This window comes from Antechinus flavipes, chromosome 4 (genome assembly GCF_016432865.1).
Source record: "Antechinus flavipes isolate AdamAnt ecotype Samford, QLD, Australia chromosome 4, AdamAnt_v2, whole genome shotgun sequence".
Lineage (NCBI taxonomy): Eukaryota > Metazoa > Chordata > Mammalia > Dasyuromorphia > Dasyuridae > Antechinus > Antechinus flavipes.
In genome coordinates this window covers 306,131,523-306,154,641 of record NC_067401.1, presented here as the reverse complement: position 1 = coordinate 306,154,641, position 23,119 = coordinate 306,131,523, and the positions used below count along the sequence as shown (strand labels likewise).

The following is a 23,119-nucleotide window of genomic DNA, read 5'->3' as shown; positions in this document are numbered from 1 at the left end:
ACAACAACCGCAAGATTACATGGTGATCAATTTTGACAGATATGACTCTTTTCAATAGTGAGGTGATTCAGGTTAGTTTCAATGATCCTGTGATGAAGAGAGCCATCTGCACCCAGAAAGAGAACTATGGAAATGGTGTAGTGGAACACAACATAGCATTTTCACTCTTTTTGCTGTTGTTTGATTGCATTTTGTTTTCTTTCTCGTTTTTTTTTTTCCTTTTTTGATCTGATTTTTCTTGTGCAGTATGGTAATTTGTGGAAATATGTATAGAAGAATTGTATATATTTAACATACATTGGATTACCTGTAGGGGAGAAATTGGGGGAGGGGGGAAGGAGAGGAAAAAAAAAATGAAACACAAGGTTTTGCAAGGGTTAATTTTGAAAATTATCTATGCATATGTTTTGAAAATAAAAACGTTTAATAAAAAACAAAACAAAACAAGACAGATCAAGAAAGGAAAATGTAGCTTCAATTCATTCAGCCAAATCCTTCCTTGCTCTAGATTATTCAGTATGTTGAAATTTATTATGCCCTTCTGTAATACAACAGCATAATGGGATTTGGGGAATAGTGACACACAAAAAAAGTGAAAACAGTTCCTTCCCTCAAGTACCTGGGGAAACCAAGCATTTACACATGAAATAACCCCATGCTTACTAAGCAACTCCTTATCACACAGTACCATTCAACTTGGAACCCTGGTGGTCTGAAGAAATTAATGCCCCTCATCAAAGAGATAATATGTCATCACTGAGGCAGAGATTGAGAGAACACAAAAGCCATGTTAGTCATGGTGTGTATTAACTTTGTTATTCTTCCTCAACCTAGTTGGCTTCCCAGAATCTTAGACAACTTCCCAGAACTAAGGTTCCCCACAGAGAGGAAGCATAATTAAGCAACCATCAAATAGGAATGATTACCGAGAAGTGGGATGTTTACAGGAGCTACAGGCAATTAAGATGCGATGACCTGTTCCTGCTTTGCACTATCTCTGCATTATACCAGGCCACATCTACCACTGTAGTTTTATACCTGCTGCATAATTAAAACACTCACAACTTCATGAGTTCCCAGTTGACTAACTAGCATGGTATTTTATTGTGGTGATGAGATTTTTATTTTCCCCAAAGGGTCAGTAGCTAAGTTGAGATGATAAGCAACAACACTTTGCCCACGGGATCAACGGCTGGCATTAGCAGCTCAGTACAGCTTAATCTTCCTGTCATGAGAGTATGTTTCATTCAAAGTAATACTCAGAAACACTAAGTTTTCTTTTTTATAAACTATTTTTTCTCACTACTGATGTTTAAACCAAATATGCAAATTGAGTTATGCTTTTTGCTGATTTTGCTGTAATCTCCATGATGCAAAAGTTTAGCCCTTCTATACAAACCTATGGGAATCCGTGTCCTTGCTCAATTCAACCTAGGAAACCCATCCAATGGATTGGAGAACTTTCTTCTAACTTTATGATTATATCCACTGGAGTAGTCAGATAGTCAACTAGTAATTGTTGTCATTGTCATGTGATGAGCCCATCTTCCTTTCTAGCCATCTGTTTCCCTAATAGCATTTTTATGCCTAATTTATTTTCTTTGAAAAATATTTCTTTATTAGAAGTTACTGATTTCCCCGATATAAAAGTCCATTTTTAAAAACAGCAATATTCTAGTGACATTGTTATTTCATTGGGAGACATGGAACACAACAGTTTGTGAAGAAAAGGAAATGGATATCACACAGAAAGGAATGGAAAAATACAAAATAGGTATAAATTTTAGAGTCATTTATAATAATGACTAAAAAGTAGTTGATATTTAAAAGATTCTTTCCATCTCTAATGGGATAGGTTTTCATGGAAGATTTCAGTCATATAATAAGTCAACAAGCTACTGAGTCCTCATTGTGGGTAGATATACAGGAAATAGGCATATTCCCTGATTTTAAAGTTTACATTTTAATGGTGGCAATAAGATAACTTAAAAAATTATGCAAGAAAAATTTCTTTGTATATGAAATCATAAAAAAACTACATTTAATTAGAGTTACAGACAGAGAGAAATGTGAGCTAAGGGACTGCTAAAGTTGACTTTTGAAAATTGGCTAGAGTTTACGCTGGATTTTGCATTATCACTATTACCAAAATTATAACAATTCCAACATTAGAGTTTGCTACTAGATAATTTTTTTATCTGTACATTTGTGTGAATGAGCATGTGTGTGTGTGTGTCTATGTATAGACATATGGTCACATGAACCCATGAAATTATTTATTAAGCCACGGAGTGTTGCAATTTGTACCGATTGAAAGAATAAAGATGAAAACCCACAATCAAACAAAGAAGTAACCAAATCCAATCCATTCTTAACCAAATGTGTTTTCAATGACATTGAAAGAAGGCTATTTAGATTCTTCTGAAAGAGCAGTGATGGAAAAAGGAGGAGTAATCTATTACTTTTCAAGACAATTTCAGAATTTTTTTTTCCAATTCTAAATTTTTGAAAGATATTCTTCCCATGAAGCCTAAATGTTTTCCTGCAATTGTCACCCCTTGTTCCTGATTCTACCTTCTCAAACTGAATAGAATAAATCCCAACTTTCTTTCACGTGACAGACCTTCAAAAACTTCAATATTGTTATTATGGAACTACTAAGACTTCTCTTTTCTAGGTTAACTACAGTTAGTTAACTATAGTTATTAGCACAGTTGTTTCACTCAATCAGGCTTTCCATTATCCAGGCTGTCCTACTCAAAATACACTCAATTTTATCCAAAACTTGTAGTAATATTCTTGTAAGTACCAAAGATAACAAGGATCAAGAATATAGTATTATCACAGGTCCTAATAATTGACCTTGTACTTATGTGGTTCTTAATGGTTACTGATTGTTTTAGGCACATTATCTTATTTGATTCTCACAATAATTTTGTGAGGTAAAGTGTGCAGATATTATTGTGCCTATCTTATAGAAAAGGAAATTAAGGCTCAGAGAAATTGAGACTGACTATTCAGGTAACATAGAACAGAAGTTATTTTCAGATATCTCAAACCCAAGTCTTTATACTCCATTTTTGTATTATGGGGGATTTTACCATATGCTGCCTTATCAAGGTTTTGTTTTTAAATCACCATTTTAGAATATATGTAAAATGGAATTAAATAAAAGTACACAAATGTTTCTTATAGGTTTTTAAAGGGTAAAAGAAAAATGCCATCCCTCTAGCATAAACAAAACTAATGACCCATTCCAATTAACTCTATAGTTGTTTAAAGATTATCATGCAGCAATAACTAATATTTCATGGAATTTTAATTTTAAAAAATATATTATGTATGTGTATGCATATAAAATATCAATTGATTTTCACAAAAACCTGGTGAAATAGATAATATTATTACCTTAATTTTTAGAAAACTAATAGAGATTGTAATTTCCCTCATTTCATAGGTCAACTAGGATTTGAACTTGGGCCTTCCTAACTTTTCCACACTCTATATGTTAAGTCACCTAGTAACTTTATTTATGTGGGATATCAGAAAATGAAAGTATGTCCAACTTGGAAAGCAACTTCTGTTATTATAACAATACAATGGCAATGATATTGGAATTTCTATAAAACCTTATTTAGCATTTATTATTGTATTGTTGTTACCATGGTAAAATATTTTATGAACTAATCAAAGATTAATTTCATAACACATTTCCTTACTTTATCAATAAGCACCATGACAGTTGTATATGGCAAATGTCACATCTTAATAGTAGTGAAAAGTATTTTAGAAGAGAAGAGAAAACAAGATATCCATCTGCATAGGATATTATCCATATTATGGATACTCAAATGTCAAGTAGCATGAGGAGTCATGCAAACAAATCACTAAAAGTTAAACAGGATTTTTTAGACATTACTCTAGAGCTCAGTTCTGGAACAAAAGCAGATAAATTTACTTTGAAACTTTAATTCACTGTGCTAATGGTAATTATAGAAGTTATTTGAATTTGACCCTATTCTAAGAATTCAGCTCCTCTTGCTATATTTTGCAATATTTAGGATTATGTTGAAATATCAAAGTCTTTTAAAAATAGAAATGAATGATATTCTATTTAATTTGTACTGTATTATTCCATATCTCAAAATGACATGGAGAGAGAGAAACTTTTGGTCAAAAAATGAACAATTTCAAATTGAGAAAAAAAAATAAGGAATATCATTGAGAATGTTGAAACTGATCAGAAGATTATCAGGGTAAGAAATATGAAGAAGCTAACAGGATCAGTGGTTTAATTAGTAATTTAAATGCTGCAAATCATTTCTACTTTCTCTAAGAAACTGCTATAAATATGTCTTATACTCAAAGTTAAAAGGGAAAGTGAACAAATATTACATTGGAACCATGGCAAATACGCTATTTTAAGGTGGCCTTGAGCAGTCTCATCAGAGTTAAAATTTAACTTTATAATAAAGCATAAAATATCTCCTACTTGGATAGTTTCCCACATAGACAAACATATGTTCACATTTAAAGCCCTACCAAGCTATTTTTGATGAGATGGAATAAATTCGTATGGGAGAAAAGAAAGTCTTCAGGTCAAAACAGTTTTTAAAATTCATTGATAATGTGAAATATATTAAGAGAAGAAATCAGTATGATGAAAGACCCATATGACACCATACACAGGTGAACCGGATGGTTTAGAATGGAGAAGTGGCTTAAGGGTGATATGTTAACTGTCTTCAGGAATATGAAGGGCTGTCATGTGGAAAGGAGATTAGATTTGTTTTACTTGGTGCCAAAAAGCAAAAGCAGAAACAACAATGGTAGAAATTGTAGACAGAAAAACTTTTCTAATATTCTGAGTTGTCCAAAAGTAGAATGAGTTGCCTTAGGGGATAATGAGTTTCCCATTACTGAGGATAGAAGCTAGATGATAAATTATCTGGGATGTTTAGAGGGGATTTTTGCTCAGATAACAGTTAGACTGGATAAGCTTTGATGTACTTTGTAATGCAGAGCTTCTTTGATTTGACATTTTTTGGTGAATTTTCTTATGTGCTGTCTCATAACAGAAGGCCATTCTCTTCTTTTCCATGTGATACAGAACTCAAATAATAAAAATCATCTGACAGATTCCTGCTCCTATAATTTGGGATATACAATCCTAATAAAAGCAAAATACTCAGAAACTAGGAAGAGTCAGAAATCGAGTTAATGTCTGAAGACTTCCTTAAGAACTTCTAAAGTTTTTTTCTTTCAGAAATTAGACTAGTCTTTACTTTTTTCTGAGTACAGCTAGCAGTATCAAATTACATAAGACTTTCATATTGTACACAGATGGTAAGTCTGAAACTATTATAAAAATTTTAATTTTCACTTGCAGCTAACATATCTAAACCCAGGTCCCTAGGGGAGAAAGTCTAGCCCATTAAAGCATAGTGCTAACGACCTAAGCTTCCCTTAGTTCCTTCTTAACTTTTTTGTTGCTGACATATAGCAGGTATAAAATAATTTTTTAAAAAAACTACTTAAGAAATCATACATTTATATGCAGGGCATTTGGAAGAATAGCCAAAAACCTTTAAGCAAATAAAGGTTGATGGAACATCTCAAAGTTTGTATATTCCTCATTAGCTTATTCAGATATAAGACACAATCATATACATCTTTGGCTTCTACAAGTTTTATTTCTTTTTATTTCCTCATCTTCACCTGCTCCTAAAAGAGAAGTTTAAAAAAATACCTAAGGAGACCTTTCTCCCCTTCCCCTTTCAATCAATTTCATAGGAAATGGCTGACATATTTAATCTGAAGCATTTTGAAAGTATTTTTTGTCCTAATGAACCAAAATAACCTATTTTTGGCAATGCACAATAGTTATTGATAAATAGATCAGTTCTGAAATCAAAAGGCCAAAGGCATATTAGTATGAAAATTTTATGTCAGAAACAAGAATCTTAATTAAATTAAACAAATTTTTATAAAGCAAATTCTATGAAAGCATATGACTGATTTCTGCTGAACAGCATTTGGCCAGCTAATAGCTGTTCAGATATTTGATATGTGGTTTAAAAAAAAATGAAAGAGAGGGATGGGAGAGAGCCCTATAAAATTTCCAGCAAATAGCTGAGTAAAGAATTATGTTTCAGCTTCAGCTCCCTTTCTTCATTACAAATTATTAATATGCACCAAATATGGTGAAAGAACAACAGTAGAGAGAAGATAAAGAAAATTATTTCCTACAAGGAAAGTTATGGTAGTTAAGGCATCACAGAGGCTATTCATATTTAAGTAAGCTTTGGGTAGAATAAAGATCTGGAGAAATTAATTCTTTTTTTTATTAAGGTTTTTTTTAAATTAAAAAATACATGGATATTTTTTCAACATTAATCCTAAGAAATTACTTCTTAACTGGTATAGAACAGGAAATATTTTTGAGACATGAAAATATGTTAGAAATATAATAAATGAAGTAGTTCCAATGATTTTAGGGGTAAAAAGGTGAGATGGGGGGAGAGTTAGGATTCTGAATATTGGGGGGAAGAAAAGTCAATTTCCTGGGTTCTACAAAGAAGGGGAATTTAGTGTGAGAGGAGATTTCCTCAAACAGAACAGAAATAGAGAAATGATTAAGAAAAAAAGTGAAACCCAGCATTTTGGATCAATAGGGAACAGGAAGAGATAAGAGGAGTCTTGGATTAGACTCTAATATGTAATGAAAATATTAATGCTTATTTGTGTCTTTTTAAAAAGAAGTAGAAATATTATAGTAGGATTTTATTGAGAAAAAACAAAATGAAAACATATGTAATTATGAATGTAAATAGGTTAAACTTACCTATAAAATGGAGGTGTATAGTTGAATAGATTAGAAAAAGAAATCAGTTATTTGCTGCATTGAGGATGTACACTTAAAGAATATCCTTTAAGTTCCTTCAGAATTAAAGTTATGGGTTAAAGAAGAATTTACCTCTTGTGAAGCCAAAAACAAAGTGACCATTGTGATCTTTGACAAGGCAACAATAACAATTATAAGCAGCAAAAATCCATTACGGCCCAAGACAAGAAACAGAATAATATAATAATGTCTAACATTTATTTAGAACTTTGTTTTGAAAATTGCTTTAGATTTTTCCTGTTATATGATTCTCACAATAACCATGTAAGGTAAATGTTATCTTAATTTTGCAGATGAGGAAACTAAGACTGATAGAAGTGAAGTGAATTATTTAAAATTGTCTAGCTAGTGTCTATTTTTGTTGTTTATCCTTTGTTTTTGAAGAGAATCATGACATCAGGGAGGCAATGTCATGACATGCAAGTGAATTCGATTTAAGTGAGGGAGGGCTGTGCAAGGTCATCTGCCTCACTTTCTCCTCCAGAACTATCTGGGTCCAATGGCTACATATAGATCTGGGAGACTTGAGATGGCCTTGGTAGCAGTGAGAAATTTTGGTCTTTTAAACCTAAGGTCTTTAACAGTTTTCAGTTTGTCTGAGGCAATGCACAATTAGTGATTAAGGCTTGGTAATAAATGAGGCATAGAATGTCCTCTTTTAACAAACAGTTAAGAAAGAAATCAGTCTGGGAGGGAAAGATTCTTAGAGTTTTTGGTTAAAACAGAAACAATTATTATCTACATTCAAAATAAAAGGCTTTAGTGTAGTTAATGAAGTAGAAGTAGATATTTTTCTGTAACTTCTTTGCTTTCTTCATAATCCAGCAAATTTGGCAATTTGGTCTCTAGTTCCTCAGTGTGTTTAAAAGACAGTCTGCTTTTCTGGCAATAAACTAAAGGGACTAGAAAATTATAGAAGAGAGGTAGTAATGGATAACATAATTAACCTTCCGTTAGCAGGAGCCAGTTCTCTATTCATAGTTACTTGTTCAGAATATCATATGAGGGGGTCAATCACTGTTATAACTAAAATTTTGCATATTATCACCTCTAATTCTAACAGTAGTCAGTATAGTATGAAACAATGAACAATGAGTTTGGACTTAAAAGATCTTTGTTCTCCAGTTTTCTACCTGCACATAGTTAGGTCTCTTGTAAAATGAAAGGGTTGAGCTAAATTTTCTCTATAGTGCCTTTTGACTTTTAATCCTATTGTAATAATCCCTATGATAAGTAGAACAGGAAATGCTGTTTTTAGATTTATAACTGAGGGTAGAGTGTTTGGGGCTTTGCCCTAGGGCATAAACATTTAGAAGACACACAATTTTAACTCTTGATCTTCTTGAGATCTTCATGGTTTCTGGTCAAAACAGAAACAATTGCTATTTACATTCACTCTGAACAATCAGGGCTCAAACAATGACCAAGTAAGGTTTAGTTAGGATCTATTCTAAAAAAAATAGAAGAGCTTTTTTGGGAAGCTGGGATGATAATTTTTCTATGGTCCTAAGATTAGGCCTCCCTCCAAGAAGTGCAGTCATCTCTCAAGCACTTATTTCATGGCAAGTCATATTATATAGGCTGCTCTAGGATAAGTATCTGAGGCAGTATTTAAAACCGTATCTTCTGGCTCCAAGTCCATCTACTGCATCAGTGTAGTAGCCTGACTCCAAATCAACATCAATGTCAAATACATATACTCCATAGTACATAATGAAAAATCTAAATGAATTGCATGAATTATAGATGTTGCCTCTATTTTCTCTCCTCTCACTTTCTTCTAAAGCTTCTACATTCTGGTGAGATGAAAACCTCATCATTAAACCTAAACTACTGCCTCAATGACATCTTATTAGTGATATCTTAATTATCACATCAAATAGTTTTTTTTCCCCTTATTCCCATTCTTCTTTGATTTTCCTACAGTATTTGACACAGTTGATCAGCATTTCCTTCTTGATACCCTCTCTTCTCTAGGTTTTGGTGACACTATTCTCTTACAATTCTCATGCATGTTTGCTTATTTCTTAGTATCTGTTTCTGATTCTTTATCAGTGTCATATATTGATAAGTTAACTCACTTACACTTATAAATAAATATCAATAAATAAAAAAAGAAGCTCTATGTACTATCATTTTACTCTATATTCATATTGTGTTCTCTTCAGTTCCCCTTGGTTCATTCATCATGTATATGATGTATATGAATCTCATTCCCTTTTGAGCTACAGTCACAGATCTCCAACTATTTTTTATATACTCTCCTAGACATTTTAACTTATTTATTTTGAAAAGAGAACTCTTTGGGGACTTTCTGTTCTTTAGAGGATAGCATTTCTCTGTTTCATTCTTGACCTCTGTTACTCAAAAACATATATCTAATTTATTGAGAAATCTTATGTGTTTTTAATACCTACAACATCTCTCAAAAAAATCACATTTTCTTGAATTATAGAGCCTAGTTGAGGCAGACTTTTGTCTGGATTACTACTGTACTTTCTAATTGATCTCACTGTCTTAAGTTTCTATCATTTCAACCCATCTTCTACTCAATTGCTAGTGTGATTTTTTTCTTCACTTTAGGTTGGACTATACATTCTCCATTTCCAAGATCCTCATTAGATCTCTATACCTTCATGTTTCAAAATTAAAGCCCTCCAACTAATTCTTAAAGCTCTTTATAATGTGATTTATTCAGTCTTTGCCACACATTAATCTCTGATACATAGTCTATAACTTTTTTTTTCTTTTTCTTTTTTTTTTTTTTAATTTTTATTTAATAATTACTTTATATTGACAGAATCCATGCCAGGGTAATTTTTTTTTTACAACATTATCCTTTGCACTCGTTTCTGTTCCAATTTTTTTCCCCTCCTTCCCTCCACCCCCTCCCCTAGATGGCAAGCAGTCCTTTATATGTTGGATATGTTGCAGTATATCCTAGATACAATATATGTTTGCAGAACCGAACAGTTCTCTTGTTGCATAGGGAGCATTGGATTCAGAAGGTATAAATAACCCGGGAAGAAAAACAAAAATGCAGATAGTTCACATTCGTTTCCCAGTGTTCTTTCTTTGGGTGTAGCTACTTTTGTCCGTCATTTATCAATTGAAACTCAGTTAGGTCTCTTTGTCAAAGAAATCTACTTCCATCAAAATATGTCCTCATACAATATTGTTGTCGAAATGTATAATGATCTCCTGGTTCTGCTCATTTCACTTAGCATCAGTTCATGTAAGTCTCGCCAGTCTTCTCTGTATTCATCCTGCTGGTCATTTCTTACAGAACAATAATATTCCATAACATTCATATACCACAATTTACCCAGCCATTCTCCAATTGATGGGCATCCATTCATTTTCCAGTTTCTAGCCACTACAAACAGGGCTGCTACAAACATTTTGGCACATACAGGTCCCTTTCCCTTCTTTAGTATTTCTTTGGGATATAAGCCCAATAGAAACACTGCTGGATCAAAGGGTATGCACAATTTGATAATTTTTTGGGCATAATTCCAGATTGCTCTCCAGAATGGTTGGATTCGTTCAGAACTCCACCAACAATGCATCAGTGTTCCAGTTTTCCCGCATCCCCTCCAACATTCATCATTATTTTTTCCTGTCATCTTAGCCAATCTGACAGGTGTGTAGTGGTATCTCAGAGTTGTCTTAATTTGCATTTCTCTGATCAATAATGATTTGGAACACTCTTTCATATGAGTGGTAATAGTTTCAATTTCATCCTCTGAAAATTGTCTGTTCATATCCTTTGACCATTTATCAATTGGAGAATGGCTTGATTTCTTATAAATTTGAGTCAGTTCTCTATATATTTTGGAAATGAGGCCTTTATCAGAACCTTTAACTGTGAAGATGTTTTCCCAGTTTGTTGCTTCCCTTCTAATCTTGTTTGCATTAGTTTTGTTTGTACAAAGGCTTTTTAATTTGATGTAATCAAAATTTTCTATTTTGTGATCAGTAATGGTCTCTAGTTCATCTTTGGTCACAAATTTCTTTCTCCTCCACAAGTCTGAGAGATAAACTATTCTATGTTCCTCTAATTTATTTATAATCTCGTTTTTTATGCCTAGGTCATGGACCCATTTTGATCTTATCTTGGTATATGGTGTTAAGTGTGGGTCCATGCCTAATTTCTGCCATACTAATTTCCAATTATCCCAGCAGTTTTTATCAAATATACATAGTCTATAACTAAGATACACTGTCCTACTTATAATACTTTGAACATCAATCTCAACTTCCTGCCTATATGCCTTTGTTCTAGTGTCCCCATGACTGTAAGGATCATCCTCTTACCTTTGCTACTTGTTTCCTCAGCTTCATTCAAGATTCAACTCAAATACAATCTTTGCAGAGGGTCTTTGCTGGCCTCTGGATCTTCTAATGCCTCTCCTTTAATTATATCTTAATATATTTATGTATATGCATGTACAAACATGTATATATGACTTCCTATGTTATGAATTGCCTCAGTTCATGAGATTTTTCTCTGCTGATGAAATTATTGATGTTTTGTCCTTGTGAAGTAACAATTCATACTAAAAATGTGAGCAAATATATATGCAAAGTACTTTACAGTCTGTAAGGCTGCTTTAAAAAAAAATCATGTCCAAATAGGTTAAGTAGAAATCTTAAGTAAACATAGGATAAATAAGTTATGAGAAATTTGAAAAGATTTGGGGGTATGGAGAGTCAATGTCAGATTAGGCATAAATATAGTGCTCTGGTTGATAAGAGGGAAGACATAAACAGCAAAAAGTCACTGGTCATGTGCAAGAAATTGTCTGAATGTGAGGTGGGACATAATTTACCTAGCTTGTTTGTGAAGTACGCTTATAGTTACATGCTCAAGACAATCATGAAATGATTCTGTTAAAATGAAGATGACTCATTCTGCTGATTGTTGGTGAGTATCTGATATATGAGAAAGTTGTTTAAATTTTGTTCATTATAAACACAGTTCTGTGATGCTTCAAATACAATATTGCAGATAATGATTAGGATACCAGATGAAGGTTATTGTGAAAATGTATCTTCTCATATTTATACAGTAAATCATATTGTGAGATGATTTTGAATATGAAATAAATACTGAGCTATTTGTTTCCATTAGGGATTTTAGTAATAGTTGCATATGGCAGAGGCTGATTTTGACTTCAGTTTAAAAATAACCCGGCTCAGATGCAGGTGTACTTCTGAAACACTGATACTTTGATAGTGTGTTCCCTAGCCTGAAATCCAAAGTCTTCCAGAAAGCTGAACATAATGAAGACATGGGGCAAAGCAGAAGTTTAAAAAGCTTTATTTATCTACTTTAATGAGAAATTCAGGAGGTTCTATTTTTAGGTTTGACAAGCATTATTTCTACCAGAGAAGGAAACTTACAGCTCTAACAAATTTGTAAACGGAAGAGATCTGTGAGTGCAATAGATCAAAATCATCTCCTCTGGGCACACAGGTGACTCTGTGGCTCTATACAGACTGCCACTATGTCAGATGGATAATGACAGATGCAATGTATATAGGATCTTGGCTGACTAGAGATTCTTTTGTTTTAACCTATGAGGATCATGAATTAATGCCCTGCATGTAGGCAGTCCTCAGTGGAGCACACTAACAAAAGTGGTCATGGCAGCAGCAACAACACATGATCAAAGATGTCTTTGTGGTTTACAAGTGGCCATTTTTCAAAGGATCACTAGCTGAGAGTAGGGAGAATGCCTCTCAACAAATGGAAGTAAAGCAATGCTGTTTTCACACAAGCATTTCTGGGAAGGAGCTATTATCAAATATTCATGGTTAGCCTCTTTGTCTGTATTAGTCTGCTTCATAGAATAATAATCCTGACTCACCTGGCACCAAATACCAGGCCCTTTCCCATTCCCCATCTTGCAAATCTGTGGCTGTCAGTGATGGGAGCTGATGGGAAATGATAGCCTTATTGAGCTGCCTCCTGAACTGTAACTCATTTGTTCTGAAGACCCAGACTGACAGCCCTTGCATTTCTCCCTTGGAGCAAAATTGAGTATAAATCACTTTATCATTTTTCCCCATGACAGTTTATCAGAATTCTGGAATTTTTTATGAAGTCATAGGGGCTGAGGCTAGAAAATGAGATGTCTGATCATGTTGTTGAAGAGCACTCCCCCTTTAAAGATTTTAATGCAATCATAAAAACATATAAAAAGGAAGGCTCTTCTTAATCCATATCTCCACCCCTCTAAACAGGTCATCCCCAGGCTTTTTTTAAACTTGGTTTTATTAGAATTAGTGGGGGTGGGAGGTGGGGCAGACATGGTGGAAGATGAGAAAAAAATAGAACTAAGAGATAATTATCACTTTGTCCTTAAATACAGGCAAAGCAATTCTCCTCCGGAGTAATTCAATGGGAACCCAAGTTCAATTGTGAAACTTTAAAAAGCTGCCCAGTGGGAGTAAGGACAGAGGAGAGTATCATGTCACTGGGGGTCCAGTGACCATCATTGGTTTTCCCAAGAAGAGCTCACTCATGCCAACTCTGGAGTAATTTATCAAAGTCTATGATGCTGGCACTGAATATTTCCCACAGGGCAGCTTTGCTCTCCTTTATTTTAATCCAAGCACAAGAGTTTCCCCTTTATGAGAATTCAACTGAAGTTGAAATTTATTAAAATGATTTTTATTGCAATCTGGAATTATGCCCAAAAAATTATCAAATTGTGCATACCCTTTGATCCAGCAGTGTTTCTATTGGGCTTATATCCCAAAGAAATACTAAAGAAGGGAAAGGGACCTGTATGTGCCAAAATGTTTGTAGCAGCCCTGTTTGTAGTGGCTAGAAACTGGAAAATGAATGGATGCCCATCAATTGGAGAATGGCTGGGTAAATTGTGGTATATGAATGTTATGGAATATTATTGTTCTGTAAGAAATGACCAACAGGATGAATACAGAGAGGACTGGCGAGACTTACATGAACTGATGCTAAGTGAAATGAGCAGAACCAGGAGATCATTATACACTTCGACAACGATATTGTATGAGGACATATTTTGATGGAAGGGGATTTCTTTGACAAAGAGACCTGAGTTTCAATTGATAAATGACGGACAAAAGCAGCTACACCCAAAGAAAGAACACTGGGAAACGAATGTGAACTATCTGCATTTTTGTTTTTCTTCCCGGGTTATTTATACCTTCTGAATCCAATTCTCCCTAAGCAACAAGAGAACTGTTCGCTTCTGCAAACATATATTGTATCTAGGATATACTGCAACATATCCAACACATAAAGGACTGCTTGTCATATAGGGGAGGGGGTGGAGGGAGGGAGGGGAAAAAAAATCGGAACAGAAACGAGTGTCAATATAAAGTAATTATTAAATAAAAAATTAAAAAAAATGATTTTTATTGATAACATTATTTTTACATTGTATAATTTTCCTCTCGTGCCCCATCTCTGTCCTGGCTGACCATTATTACAAAAAATTAAATAAAAGATGAAGAGAAAATTCAGCAATATTGATCAACATATTTTTTTTAAAAAAAAACATATCACATATAATGTTTTACATCCATTCATTTCAAACTCTACAAAAGAGAGAGATGGGTATCTTTTCATATCTCTTCTTTAGGACCAAACTTTGTCATTTTAATTTTGCAGCCTTTATATGGTAGATAAATAGATGATTGGCAGTTAGATGGGTAGACATGTAGGTAGATACTCAAATAAATAGATGATAGATGATGATGATGATGATGATAGACACAGACAGATATATAAAAGGATAGATAGATCATAGATAGAAAAATAGATTATATAAATATGGATCATACTTAGGTAGGTATATATTTAGGTAAATAGATAAATAGCTTAGTGAGAAAAAATGAACTAAGTTTTATGTGTCAAACATTTCAAATTATATTGTTAATTTCTTTTTTGTTTGTTTGGAACTTTTAAAAAGATACCTAGCCAAAATGCTGAAGAGAGGATTTATTTTAGACTAACTGGACAACAAAGAAGTAATCAAAATCAGAGTTTCTATGAGGTGTGTGCATATAATCTAATTCAGACATACACATTGTATATGCATCTATTTACCTGTAATGCATGCACCATTAGATATATCTGCTTCAAAAAAAAAAGGGGGGGGGATGCAATGGAAATACTTCAACTTTTAGACTATCTCAGATATGCAGAGGAAAGCAAACAAAATCTTCCCCTGGACTCCTGACTTATTCTAGCTCCTTTTTCATAGTGAAGATTCAAGAAATTCAAATCAAGTCAAATCCATAAATACTTATTAACCATATAATTTCAAAGTTGGAAAGGACCTCAGCATCCTTCAATATCTATCTATTCCTGAAAAAAGAATATTCTTTTAAAATACAGTAATATAGGAGATGAAAAGTTGTCCTCTAGTCCTCTAGACAATCAATCAATAAACATTTATGAAGTGCTGGGCATTATTCTAGGGATTCAAAATAAAGGTAAAGGACAGATGACTATATGCTGGGCACTATTCTAGGGATTCAAAATAAAGGTAAAGGACAGCCTATATGCTGAGCACTATTCTAGGGATTCAAAATAAAGGTAAAGGACAGATGACTATATGCTGGGCACTATTCTAGGGATTCAAAATAAAGGTAAAGGACAGCCTATATGCTGAGCACTATTCTAGGGATTCAAAATAAATGTAAAGGACAGATGACTATATGCTGGGCACTATTCTAGGGATTCAAAATAAAGGTAAAGGACAGACTGTATTCTCAGATACCTCATAGTCTAGTGGGAGTGATGATCACATGCATGTAGCTATGAGCTATGTACAAACACACACACACACACATATATATATATATATATATATATTATATATATGTGTATATATATATATATATATATATATATATATATATATATATATATATATGAAAATCTGTTGATAATCACAGTGGGAAGGCATAAAGGAAAATTTGAGAAAGGCTCTTTGCGGGATTTTTGTGAGACCTGAAGAAACCCAGGAAAAGATAAAGATAAGAGATGAGAAGGCAGAAAATTCCAGGAATGGAGAATGGCCAATGAAAATGCAGGCTCAGGAGACAGAATGCCATGTCCAGGGAATAGCAAGGAGGCCATGGGTCTAGATCATAGAGTGGGTAGAGAGGGAAATAATGTATAAGAAGACTTTACCTCCAAAGACTAAGGTATAGCTCACTCTATTACATATGACATTAAGTTAATGAAACAGAACATATAGGAAAGCAAGATACTATGAAAACTAGAATGTACTGGTGATGGGTTTATTTTTCAAATTTCAGAACTCTATCACATTGAATATGTAGAATATGTAGGTAGTTGGTATATGAGAGTGTGGGTGAGAAAACAAATGAGTGTCTGAAGATAAAGCATTGTATCTTTTGCCATTTCCCACTTTAGACCTTTTTTTTCCCCCGAAGGTCATTTCTTGCTCCACTTTACTAAGTCCTTCTCCCTTTAATTTTTCTTTAGATTGACCTAAGGTCAACCATTCTCCTATTACTATACAAATTTCTATTGAGTTAAACAAATACTACACATTTTTTACTATACAAATTTGCATAGACTTGAATATATAATTTTCAAGACTTTTGTTTTTCCCTTTGCAAGCACCAAAGTTTAAACCTTTATTACCTTATAGTTGTATGATTTTTTTGTCAATAGGTATATTTATAAATTTGTAGTTTATTTTTACTTATATAAGAATGGTAATGAAATGATCATTTTAAACAATAAGGTGTTTTCAAACTAATCCTGGTAATTGTGCAGATTCTCTCTCTCTCTCTCTCTCTCTCTCTCTCTCTCTCTCTCTCTCTCTCTCTCTCTCTCTCTCTCTCTCTCTCTCTTTGTCTCTCTTTTTTACTGAGGCAATTGGGGATAAGTGACTTGCCATGGGTCACAAAGTGAGGAAATGTTAAGTGTGTGAGATCAGATTTGAACTCAGGTCCTTCTCACAGATTTTCAATGAGTTTATAGATGAGTTATTCTAGTAATTTCTAGTCACTTTTATGAAACAAAAGGCAAAATAATGAATAAATGAGAAGTCTGTTGTGATTTACAACTATGGTTCTTATAATCAGTAAATAACAAGAATAGAGGCTTGGACCAGTTATTTCATAGAAAAAGCTCCTTGATGTAAAATAGTTGAGAGTTTCCATTTCCTGAGCAGCCTTTTCTTGTGATGAAGGGTCAGAATCAGTCTCTTTCATTCTGTCATAATCATATCATCCACTCTTCCCAATAATTCTTAGAATAAGTATTTTTAAAAATATACAATGAACTTTTTATTGTAAGCTTTTAATTTCCTACCATCCTTCATCTCAAAAGTTTTATCTAAAAATTATTAGAAGTCAAAAAAAATTTTAAAAGAAGCCTGAGAATATTTGGAAAATTCATGATTTTTCCTCTGGGAGTTGTTTTTGCCTTAATTCATTTTTAAACTAATCACATGAAAAAAGAGATAGGATCCATAGACATAATGAACTGGCGAAAAAGTGAGAAAATACTTGAATCAGGTTCAAATCCTGCCTCTGATTCAAAATGGTTATATAATTCTCAGTGTCCCAGGTAACTCTCTAAGAATTTAAATTAGAGAAGATATGTACATCTTTATTGGGAAAAAATGGCTTCATATTGGGTCTTCCTATAAAAATGAAGTTATAGGTGAAGACATTAAAAACAGTAATAATCTTGCAGATGATATGATGCTATACCTAGAGAACCCCAGAGATTCTACTAAAAAGCTATTAGAAATAATTCATAATTTTAGCAAAGTAGCAGGAAACAAAATAAATCCCAATCCTCAGCATTTTTATACATCACCAACAAACTCCAACAGCAAGAGATACAAAGAGAAATTCCATTCAAAATAACTGTTGATAGCATAAAATATTTGGGAATCTATCTACCAAAGGAAAGTCAGGAATTATATGAGCAAAATTACAAAAAAACTTTCCACACAAATAAAGTCAAACTTAAATAATTGAAAAAATATTAAGTGCTCTTGGAGAGGCCGAGTGAATATAATAAAGATGACAATACTACCTAAACTAATCTATTTATTTAGTACTATACCAATCAGACTTCAAAGAAAACATTTTAATGATCTAGAAAAAATAACAACAAAATTCATATGGAACAATAAAAAGTCGAGAATCTCAAGGGGATTAATGAAAAAAAAATCAAATGAAGGTGGCCTAGCTGTATCTGATCTAAAATTATATTATAAAACAGCAGTCACCAAAACCATTTGGTATTGGCTAAGAAATAGATTAGTTGATCAGTGGAAAAGGTTAGGTTCACAAGACAGAATAGCCAACTATAGCAACCTAGTGTTTGACAAACTCAAAGATCCTAACTTGTGGAATAAGAATTCATTATTTGATAAAAACTGCTGGGATAACTGGAAATTAGTATGGCAGAAATTAGGCATGGACCCACACTTAACATCATATATCAAGATAAGATCAAGATGGGTCCATGACCTAGGCATAAAGAACGAGATTATAAATAAATTAGAGGAACATAGGTTAGTTTATCTTTCAGACTTGTAGAGGAGAAAGAAATTTGTGACCAAAGATGAACTAGAGACCATTACTGATCACAAAATAGAAAATTTTGATTATATCAAATTAAAAAGCCTTTGTACAAACAAAACTAATGCAAACAAGATTAGAAGGGAAGCAACAAACTGGGAAAACATTTTCACAGTTAAAGGTTCTGATAAAGGCCTCATTTCCAAAACATATAGAGAACTGACTCAAATTTATAAGAAATCAAGCCATTCTCCAATTGATAAATGGTCAAAGGATATGAACAGACAATTTTCAGATGATGAAATTGAAATTATTACCACTCATATGAAAGAGTGTTCCAAATCACTATTGATCAGAGAAATGCAAATTAAGTCAACTCTCAGATACCACTACATACCTGTCAGATTGGCTAAGATGACAGGAAAAAATAATGATGAATGTTGGAGGGGATGCAGGAAAACAGGGACACTGATGCATTGTTGGTGGAGTTGTGAACGAATCCAACCATTCTGGAGAGCAATCTGGAATTATGCCCAAAAAGTTATCAAACTGTGCATACCCTTTGATCCAGCAGTGTTACTTCTGGGCTTATATCCCAAAGAAATACTAAAAAAGGGAAAGGGACCTGTATGTGCCAAAATGTTTGTGGCAGCCCTGTTTGTAGTGGCTAGAAACTAGAAATTGAATGGCTGCCCATCAATTGGAGAATGGCTGGGTAAATTGTGGTATATGAATGTTATGGAATATTATTGTTCTGTAAGAAATGACCATCAGGATGAATATAGAGAGGCTTGGAGATTCTTACATGAACTGATGCTAAGTGAAATGAGCAGAACCAGGAGATCATTATACACTTCAACAACGATATTGTATGAGGATGTATTCTGATGGAAGTGGATTTCTTTGACAAAGAGACCTAACTCAGTTTCAACTGATAAATGATGGACAGAAGCAGCTACACCCAAAGAAAGAACACTGGGAAACGAATGTGAACTATTTGCATTTTTGTTTTTCTTCCTGGGTTATTTTTACCTTCTGAATCCAATTTTCCCTGTGCAACAAGAGAACTGTTCGGTTCTGCAAACATATATTGTATCTAGGATATACTGCAACATATCTAACATATATAGGACTGCTTGCCATCTAGGGGAGGGGATAGAGGGAGGGAGGGGAAAAATCGGAACAGAAGCGAGTGCAAGGGATAATGTTGAAAAAAAAAAGTTACCCTGGCATGGATTCTGTCAATATAAAGTTATTATAAAATAAAATAAAATATATATATATATAAAGTTATAATCTCAAAATAGTTATATTTTTTCTTATGTATTATGTCATTTTCTCTTTTATTTCTTTAACACTGAAGGAAAACAGCTAACCCTCAAGATAATTTTTAAAGTAAAGGTAGAAAAACCTTTCAATTTACATTACCTTTATTTTTCTAAATGTTTTCAATGCTTTATGAATGCTTCAACATGCTGAAAGTTTCTCTGAGCCTATCTTTTCTAGATATCTACATGAGTTATTTTTCCTTTAAATTATTATACTATACCTTTATCACAAGCTGTTAATCACATTCAATCATTATTTTAATAGTTTACTTTCCTTATAGATATGATGGTACTATGTAGCTGTATGTTATACTTAAGCTTTAGAATTTTAAAAAAAGTTCATTTCATGTTTTTATTACTTAGTATTTTCTTCTGAAAATTTTCTTACTTCCTCCTTTTCTTGAATCTGACATCATTGCTTCCTTGCATCTACCATATACCTGACTTTCTCTTTTTTCTTCCCAGATAAAAAATCCTATCTCAGCAAGGTTTCTACTGAAGCTTCTTACCAGAATTCAGGTTTATTTTTAGTAATTTAATGAGTACTCTGGTAAAATCCCTCTATTATTTCAAGTTTGGCCCAGGAAAGAAGCATGATTTCCATTCATGATTACATGATTACTACTCATAATCTTGTTTCCACAAACTAGGTGTTCAGGTCAAATTTAGTAATATTTCATATATTCAGTAAATTTAGTTTTTCACACATTCAAAGAACTTATTTAAGTTGTTCTATCTTCCTCTTTGGATTGTAGGGTTTCACAGAATGATTCAAAATGACTTTTTAGCATTTGATACTAGGCTATCAGTATAGCACCTAAACTAAAACACTTATGAGTCCATTTTTCCAATTATGCCCAAAGGAAAGGGATTGAGCTTGGTTTTAAATTCTATCCAACAAACATTTATTCAGCAACTGCCCTTTGTTGAATACTATGTTAGCTGATGGTCCCCATACAAAATTTGTACAAGCACCCTACTCACTCACAGAGAATGTGCAGCTTAGTGGAAAGATGAGATAAAACTCCCAAATCTCTAATACAAATTATGTCCACATATTCTTAGCAGTTACATTTCAATGCCTTTCTTTTTGCATAATTACAAGTAATTTTCTAATATTTACTCTCTGTTTTTCTCCATTGCAACTTTAACTTACACTGTCTTCATTGACAAATGAGAATCATCAGTCCTTAATTAATTTATAATATCCTTTCATATATTTTCTGGAGTTCAGGGAGGAGTTCAGGCAGATGTGTATGCAGCTGGTTTTAGGTCTAAAAAAGGAAAAGCATGAACTTTTAGCTGGTTCCCAAGATATACCATCATGTTCTCTGGAAGGTAATAGTGATACTACTGCAAGGCATCAAAGCCATAAGTTTTGGACTCAACATTTCAGGAAGACTTGTGCTCCTAATTCTGTAGGGCTTTTTGCTCTGTTTTATAAAAGGGACCACTGAGAATTAGTCATATATGTGTACCTGGTTCAATTTCTACTTGAAATAATAAGAAAATGAAAAATGAAATGTATAAATGAAAAGTGAGAAATTATTCAAATGCAACTGAATTTTCAAAATCACCCATGCTGAAAAAAAATCAATGGATTATGTAATTGTAAGACTTTAGCAATGTCAGGCTATTAGAAAAAAAAGTAAAGCCAAGAAATCAATAGCTTAAGCAAAAAGTGTCTTTAATTTACCAAATTAGCATATAACAAAGTAAAAACTCAAGCTTTGATCCCTTGTCTCAATTTTTGTTTTCCTTCCACTGAACCACCTATGGTTCTTAATGTATTATACAATTGGCCTAAGGAGCATCATACTGAGACATCAACTAGCTCGAAGACAACTAAAGAAAATGAAGAGCATTGGTAATTTTGCAATTGGCTCTCAGCATAATTATTAACAATGTAATTATTAACACTTAAATTATTAAGGAAATCATCTAAGTGTTTTAATTCAAGTATTTTGGTATAGTAGTATTTCAGTATCATCAACTTTCTAGGCCCCCAGGTTCATGACCTTGCTATCATTCTCATTCAATATCAATCAACTCTACATATCAAATAAGTTGCTAAATATGGTCCTGTATATCTCTTTATTTTACATATATCATCTTCCTTCTCTCTAATTAGTCAGCATGTCAGTTGAAATCCTTAACACCTTTTCCCTCAACTATAACTATAGTCTCCTACTTGTTCTCTCTGCCTCAAATTTAGCTTTACTTCTCTGTCCTCCATATAGTAGATAAGGTAATTTTCCTCCAGTGATTATCATACTATCTCTTCTGCTCAAAAAATGCCATTTGATTCCTACCATTTATAAAAACCAAGATAATTTTTGTTGACATTTAAAATTCTATACATCCTATTCTCATCCTACCTTTTCAGACTTCTTATACATTTCCCTATATGCATTGAATAGTCTAGCCATATGATCTTACTTGTTATTATTCAGACTTTTTATCTCTATGACTTTTTACTGGCTATTCTCAATTATTTGTATGCTTTCCCTTTAACCTCTGAAATTATTTGTTTCTTTGAAGACTCAATTCAAGAGCTGTCATGTGCATGAGGTTTTCCCCAACTTTCCTTTCTGCTAGTACCTCTACTTTTAGGTTAACTTGTTCTGGTATTTTATATAAACTGGTATAAAGGAATTCTGAACATACTTTTATATGTACAATAATCTCGGTTATGCAAACTCTGAAGACAAAGACTACTTGGCTTTTATCTATGAATCCAAAGTACTCAGCAGACTATTTGGCAGATAGGAGGATAAATATTTCCTTGAAGAATCACTTTGCTACATAATACTATTTTTTTTATAAGTCTCTGATGTTCAATATAACCATTCATAAAATGTGAGAGTTAGACCATTTGGTCTTTGGAGGTCTGGAGCTAATATTCTTTTATTTTGAACCATGTTGCATAGAGCCTGTATGTAAGATTTCTTCCTCAAGTATATTGGAGATTTCCATAAAGCCTGAGAAATATACTTGGAAAGATGCTTGGAAAGAGAGACTTATTATCAATCAAACACACATTCATATAACTTTTTCTCTTCATTTCATGATGAAAAAAATAATAAATTTTAAAAAATTAATAAAAAAGAATACTAGAATATGAAACACTATCTTCTATGAAACAACTTTGATGATGAAAACTCCAAAACAGGGAGGACACTGTAGAGTACAACTAATAAAATTAAAAGAATAGAAAATAACATATTTTTCTTTCTTAAAATTACTAGGAATATTTTAAATTTCATGAGCAATCCACATGGCCTTTAAACATTAAAAGCCACCAGCAAATCAA

General features: G+C 33.0%; 1 protein-coding gene and 1 pseudogene across 1 annotated transcript in view; both read right to left on the bottom strand.

Annotated features, from left to right (window-relative positions):
• The window catches only part of LOC127559242 (exportin-7-like), an 85,667-nt pseudogene extending 72,688 nt beyond the window's left edge, over positions 1–12,979 (bottom strand).
• Positions 1–23,119, bottom strand: part of NKAIN2 (sodium/potassium transporting ATPase interacting 2) — a 1,366,633-nt gene that overhangs the window by 506,766 nt on the left and 836,748 nt on the right. The window lies entirely within an intron of this gene.